Raw genomic sequence first — 7,997 nt, 5'->3', positions numbered from 1 at the left:
ACGAACTCCAGGAGATAGTGAAGGACAGGGAAGCTTGGCATGCTGCAGTCCATGGGGTCACAAAAAGTTGCACATGACTTAGTGACTGAACAACCTCAAAAATATGATAAGGTCAGCATGGACATTGAATAAGCAACATATATTTGTAAAAGACACAAATGGAAATAAAATATAAATACAAAACAGTGAGTAAATGATTTAACAATATGAAAAAAACAGTCATATTTGTCAATAAGTTAAAACATTATTTGACAGGACATTGTCAGAATGGCAAGTTAATGATAAATTTGATAGTATAGAAAGAGTGAATCAGAGACTACTAGAACTCTTGAATGCCAGAATGGTTCTGTTTATAAACTGAGGTGGGAAGAGTACACAGCAATTTTTTTATGTGTATTTCCCTTCCTCTCTTTTTTATCACTGTTGACTTGAATGTTTTCACACCTTCTTCCAGCTCATGCAAAATAAAAGTTGAATAAAGAAACTAACCTACACACCAGGGTATGATTCCCTGATTCGCTGACACTGGTGATTACCTGATGCCATATTTCCCTTCCTCCAGCCTAAATGAGACTGGATCTATAGGAAAGGGAGACAGAGGGCTTTATGGAAGAGGAAAAAGGAACATGGTTGCAACAATGGGTTAGAGAAGATCACTTGATGTGTGAGCTTGTAAGGAGATTCGGAGAACCTAGGACTAAAGAATGGTGCGGAAAAAACCTGTAGTGCTGGGGTTCTCTTTGTGTGCAGACTAGTCAGTCTCCATTAACCCATCACACTTATTCAAATTTAAAAGTCCTAAAATTGTGCAAGTCTTCCTAGAGGAAGGGTTATAAGAAACAAGAATTTGTTTGAGGATGTGGAGGAAAGGGACTTGTGCACTGTTGGTGGAAACGTAAATCAATGTAGCCACTATGGAAAACAGTATGAAGTTTCCTCAAAGAATTAAAAAGAGAACTACCATATGATTTAGCAATTCTACATCTGGATATATATCCAAGGGAAAACAAAAGTCTCAAAAAGATATTTTACCCCCATGTTTAATGTGATGTTATCCACAATAGCCAAATATGAATACAGCTTAAGTGTACATCAAAAGGTTCATGGAAAAATAAAATGTGGTGTGCATATGTAATGGAATACTCTTAAGCAATATAAAAGAAGGAAACCCTACCTTCTGCAACAATATAGCTGCAACCTGAGGGCATTATGCTAAGTAAAATAAGTCAGACAGAAAAAGACAAACTGTGTGTTCTCACATGCAGAATCTGTAACAGCTAAACTTATAGAAATACTAGAATGGTGGTTTCCAGGGTCTAGTAAGTAGGAGAAGTAGGGAGATATTAATCAAAGAAAAGAAATTCTGACCTAAAAATAAGTTTTTGGGTGATCTAATGTGTAGAATGGTGACTGTAATTAACAATAATGTATTATATGTTGGATGGCATCACTGACTCGATGGACATGAATTTGAACAAGCTCTGGCGATTGGTGATGGACAGGGAAGACTGTCGTGCTGCCATCCATGCAGTTGCAAAGACTTGGACATGACTAAGCGACTGAACTGAACTGATTATATGTTCAAATGTTATCAAGAGAGTAGATCTTATATATTATTGCCACATACCAGCACACACATATACATACCCATAATAGTATTCGGAGTGAACACATTAAGTAAATTTATTGCAATACTCATTTTCTAATATATACTTATATCAAACATACATATGTCATATGTAAATAGTCTCTCAATAAAGCTAGAAAGGAAAAGTCACATTTGTTTGAAATGTTCAGATAAATTTTTGATTGGTTACTATAATGTTTTCCTCATTTTTCCCAGCATGATGGTATTTTACCCCATTATCCTCCCCACCAACTCTTCTATAGCATAGCAGATTGTACCAGATTGTACACCTTCTTGGGGAGTTACTACATGGTTTGACCAGTGACTTGAGTTTATGCAAGTTTACTCAAATTTCCTGTCTGGAATTCTGAATAGGGAATTGGATAGACCCGAGAAAAGGGAGAGAATATTGTAAGATACATGGAGAAAGAATCACTACCTTGACAACCCAGAACCATGTGAAAGTAGACATTTTGAGTAAACAGACAACATGAAGGCAATAGAGAATTAAAAAAAAAAAAGCAAATTAATAGATTAAAAAAAAAAAGAATCACAAGCATGCTCAGAGAATGACAGTTATGGCAGGAGTCTGGACTCCCAGAACCCTGAACTGTTAATGACTTTCTAGTTTATCCTAAAGCACAAGGATCCTTATTATTAACTTGATTTTATAAAAACAACAAAAAGATACATTCTTTATTTTCTATAAATAAGTGAGCCTGATTGAACCCCAGTGCCTGATTCACTTTCTCTAAAGTGATAAATGCAATTTTAAAATGCAAGAAATAAAACAACTAAACTCTGCTTAGCATTCTTTCGTGCTAAACAGCACATGGGAAATGAACATTCACTAGAAAATCTGTTTTGAATAGCATAAGTGATAGGCAAAAATACAATGTTTGTTTCCTTGTCAGGAAAAATAATATGAGGACCTTTATATAGTTTTAGGTCACTAATTAGATATTAATAGATGACCATTAACCTTAGAAAGTTGTAAGAAAATGGTCTAGTCAATTACAGAGCATGAACATTATACATATAGGATCAGAGCTAAATTATTGAGGAAAATAGAGAGGTTGCTAGGCCCAATGTGTGACCAGCAACCCAATCCCCCTCTTCCTTTCATCTGAAGGCAGGTCTCTATTGCTCTATCTTCTCATTCACCAGTCTTGCTGTCTTACCTGAAAGCAGAAACTATTTATGTTTAAGGCAGAGGAAATCAACAACAACAAAAATCATTTGGTATCTACACATGTTATAGGCAATGACTACATATTTGGATGTATAATTATTTTAAGGTAATTAGACTATATAATACAGATCTTATATTTTCTTCCCTCACCAAAAAAAAAAAAAAAAAAAAAAACAAGCAAAACAAACGAACAGTTCCACTCTTTCACTTGGGCTTTGTGCCTAGTCCCAGAAACTGTGAGCCCGTGATGTATACTGACTGCTGACATCCTGGGAGCCCTGAGAAGAAAGGGTCTCACATTTCACTATGGAGATTTTCACTTAATCTCTGTGTACATGTTTTTGTGCATTGTACCACTGCCCTCCACAGTGATATCAGGAACACTTTTGCTCATTTTTTAAAAATAATGGACCTTTAATCTTTGGTGGGATGGAATAGAGGAAGTGTCACCTAACTAGCAGAAAGTAACCTGGGGAAATAATCTTTATGTAATTCAATGTCTGTTTCACACCTACTTTTTGTGGAACTTGATGGTCTTACTTATCTCTTTTCTCAGATGGTTGTAACTTCTACTCTGCCAAGTTACTTAGTTACCTACCACTGATATCTATGCTTCAAAAAACACGTGAAAATATTTTACCAACTGGTATTTCCTGTCTGGTTCTTTCTCTCATGTGCTTTGACACATAATTTTGTGATTTTTTTCCTTATTTTAATGGAAATTTATAAGGAAAGGGAATATATTTTTAAGGGTAGCTCAGCAAGTTCAACAGCAATTTCTATTTCTAAATATATATTTATTAGTTTTGTTTCATATAATGACATATCAAGAAATCCATAGCACAGATGACTTATTTACTGTAGCAGATGTGATTAATAAAAACTGTGAAGTATTAGCCTTGAAATTCTCAGAATCTAAAAAAAAAAAACAAAAAACAAAAAAATGCATATAGAAATGTACTAGAGTTCATTGCAGAATTCACAAGTTTCCATTTCCACACTGAGCTTTTTCTCAAGATAAAGAAAGAATATAAACTTCTGGGTACAATGAAAGTAAAACAAATTTAGTACTCATAATAAAATTATTAACTTGTAAATAGAAATAGAAGTTTTAAATAAACAAAAATACTCATATTGAATTTTCTATATGTATAAAAATACAAATAAGAAATCAGACAAATCAGAAAATTTCTTAATGACCATGTAATTAGAGACTTCAGTGCTAATGAATGGTGAAAGATGATATCCATCTTCACTGGATACATTTAGTTTTCATCCAAATATCTTAGTCTTTCTTAAGTTACTCTACTTTCTATATTGTCTTAAAACTCACTAAAACAATTCATATATGTGGTATAACTATGTTTCAAAGCCTAAATACCCTCCTCTGGGTTATAACGTTCTTTATTCAATTAACTCTTATTTATACATTTCCTACCATTGACTACATGTACACGTTTCTTTAAAGCTCACATAAATATATCTTCCTTAATTTGCAGCTTCTATGCTATAATCATAATAAAGCAATATTTAAACATACTATTATAATTGGTATGAGTCAAGAGAAAACTTAATAGATCCCTCAAAATAGAAGGAATCATTTTGATAGCAATTTTTTTTTTTTACAGAAAGAATGTTAATATGAGGTCAACCCCAATAGTCAGAAGCTCCCTAAGGGAAAAATACTACAAAAGGGTGAATTTTCTCATAATTTTCTATCACTTTTCTAGAACAATTAGGCAAATATACAAAAAACAATTGAACTATAACCCAAGAAAAAGAAGAGAGGTTTCCTAAATTAAATATTTTGTCTTTATAATATGTATATACTATTATTATTTGAACCTCGTGATTTTTACTGAAGTCAGTAAGAACAACCAAGTTAAAGGTCCATGATCGGACATTTGATCACAGTATCTAAGAAATAAACTCTTTGAGACAAAATTATGTCAGGCTGTAGATAAAAGCATATAGTATAATGTTAAACAGAGAAATCCAGAAATCACCACAAGGGAGGAAAACAGTAGATCAAAACCACAGCGATATTAGACAGACAAGAGAGGCAGAGACAGTAGTGAATAACTAAGACCATGATCTTACATGACTGTGTGTACCTGATGCTGCTGGTTCTACAAATATTTGACTCAATACTAACTAGCATGTGTGGTCACATTGCCCATTTTACTAAAGGAAATAATCTTCACACTCTGAGTTAAGATTATAATAACTCCACAATAAAAGGATATTATTGTCTATGAGCTTCTTTTAGATCAATCCAAACTATGAAGAAAACTTTGAAACTTCCCTTCATCTTTTGTCATTGAGACCAACTTCTTGCTCCATAATTTCAACATGGTATTTTTCACTTCTGCATTCCTCAGGGTGTAAATCAGAGGGTTGATCAAAGGTGTTTCAAGTGTATAAAACACAGCTATCATCTTATCCATGGAGAAGGTGGTGACAGGGTGAGTGTATATAAATATGCAAGGGCCAAAGAACAAGATGACCACGATGATGTGGGAGATGCAGGTCGACAGAGCTTTTTTCCTCCCTTCAGCACTGTGGTTTCTCAGAGAATGTAAGATGATAGCATAGGAGAGCATCAGAATGACAAAACTCACTGTAGAGATGGTTCCACTGCTGGACACCAAAAGTAGGTTGGTCACATAGGTGTCTGGACAGGCAAGTTGTAACAAAGGCTGCAAGTCACATAAATAAAGGTCAATCACATTGGGACCACAAAAAGCTAAACTCAGGGCCAGAAAAATCTGAGCTAAAGAATGCACAGTGGACCCCACCCAGGCCACAGCCACCAACACACTACAGACTTGATGAATCATGAGGGTTGTGTAATGCAGGGGCTTACAGATGGCCACATAGCAATCAACAGCCATGAGGACAAGGATGAAGATCTCCAGGCAGCCAAAGAAACGGAATGAAAAGACTTGGACTATGTCTCATTGAGAGAGATAGTGACCTTCTTCAAAAAGGAGTCAGCAATCATCCTAGGAGCTATGCATGTAGAGAAGCAGGCATCAGATAAAGATAAATGGAAAAGTAAGAAATACATGGGACTCCCAAGTGCCCTGCTGGTCTTGATGGTAGTAATGATCAGAAAGTTCCCCAACAAGGTCCCCAAATAGAAAATCAAGAAAGTGGCAAACACTATTTTATTCCTAACAGGATCTTGTGTCAACCCAAGCAGAATAAACTCAGCCACATTATTATTCAGCTGCATGATTTTATAAATGCAAAGAAGGAGTGAGTTTTAAATACTTTATTGGCAAAAAATAAAAAAGAATTAATTCATGGTATGATGTATGATTTTTAGGAATATTTTAAGTAAGATAAGATAAATATTCTTCATCATGGGCATTTTAGTTGTAGTTTCTTAACAAGGCACCTCAACACTTAATTTGTAATGACAACTTCATGGGGTCATTATGAGTCCATTGTAAGATTGTGAAAAGTAAACTTTTCTATAGCACTCTTCAAATACAACCATTTTTGCATTTTATGTAATTCTCATTAATTTTGCCTAATGAATATTAAGAAATACAGCTCCATTATATTAACTTAATTACTTTTCATGTTCATTTAATCAGGGGGGAGGGAGTATGTTTGAATAGTGTATCAGTTGGCATTTTGGATATATTTTACTGCCTTTGGAAGTTCATAATATAAATGTAAAAATCACAGCCTGGTTTCACCCCCTAAAAATGTCTCCATATATATATATATACATATATATATATACATATATATATATACATATATATATATACCTCACTGTTTGTTATATTTGCTTATAGAAATGTTTATTTTTATTAGTTTATAATATGATCCACTCCATTGTGCATTCCATTCCATATGTGACACCTTCAAAGAGGAAGATAAGGCACTTATAATATGTAAATATAATGTCATTACTTTGAAACAACTTTATGATATTTACTACTTGACATACACTAATGGAGAGAAGTGAACATTCTTCAGTGGAGAGAAGTGAACGTTCTTCACTGGTTGATAATATCGCAAATATTTCCATTTCCAATTTTCCTTTTTCCCATTTCTGAAAACACCCTTCAAACAATGCAAAGTTCCAGAGTTTACATGTAAATTACCAGGGGTATTCACTCAATAGTTTACATGTTTAAACTTCAAATGCTATGCTTAAGCATTTTAGAACAGAGGTCCTTTGAAGAGATGTCAGCAGATAGTTCTTTTCGGGCCTAATCATGGTTGTAATCCCCAGTAGAATTTGTTTTATCTGGGTACCCGGAATCTCCACATTACTGTAATAAAACAAATATTCAGAAGATAGAGGAACATATAATGTTAGTCAAGAGAAACAGTGGATAGTCAGTAACTGCCTATATTCAAACTGTTTTCTGTCTTTGCAAAATCAATGATTACTCAACTTTGAAACGTCATTTCCTTCAATGAAGAGTTAGTATTTTTTCATGTGTGGAAAAAATATTATCACTGATTTCACTTCATAGAACAAAATCTTTCCTCTAGGTTTTCATTGTCAATATGATGTTGAAAAGAACACCATTTGCAAGTAAAAATATAAACTGAATGTGACAAATTTAAATATAATTTGGAAAACTTACCCCACTGTATCCATCCTCAGTTCCACCCATATCTTCAGTGCATCATCTTGAAAGTTGTGAGCCACCAAAGCACAAAATGATAAACCAAATAGACAATGATTCTTATTTGTTATTTTTCTCCCCCTCAATAAATTTTTGTCCCCTCAAAGAAGTTGAATCATGTATTATCTTCCTGCAAATCAAAAACTCCTGCTGGGAAAGTGTCAAAGTTATTTAATATTTCTGATTTTTAGAAAATAATCTCTTTAAACCATGTAATCATTGGCAAAGATCTTAAATAGTCAGGGAACTAAGTCTTGGTATTTCGGTCAGTGCAATAAACTCTTCCTTTCCCTGTGTATTTGAATGAGTGATCCATCATGAAGTAGTTGTACTTGAAAATATGGCCTGTGATTGTGGCCATTCTTTTGAGCATATGGCTTTTGTATTGTATGTTATCAACCTCTTTAAATTGTCCATTTCTAGAATAACCTTATTTATACATTAGGACATACACTTGTAAGATAAATTAAAAATCATTAATACATGTGCTTTTTAACATTATAAATACAGGTGTGTGTGT

General features: G+C 33.8%; 1 pseudogene; it reads right to left on the bottom strand.

Annotated features, from left to right (window-relative positions):
* Positions 1–5,089: 5,089 nt before the first annotated feature.
* LOC122423162 lies at positions 5,090–6,057 on the bottom strand (annotated as a pseudogene).
* Positions 6,058–7,997: the final 1,940 nt, after the last annotated feature.

The sequence above is a fragment of the Cervus canadensis genome, chromosome 21 (genome assembly GCF_019320065.1).
Source record: "Cervus canadensis isolate Bull #8, Minnesota chromosome 21, ASM1932006v1, whole genome shotgun sequence".
Lineage (NCBI taxonomy): Eukaryota > Metazoa > Chordata > Mammalia > Artiodactyla > Cervidae > Cervus > Cervus canadensis.
Note: the sequence above shows the minus strand (reverse complement) of the source record. Positions and strands in the feature narration are given on the sequence as shown.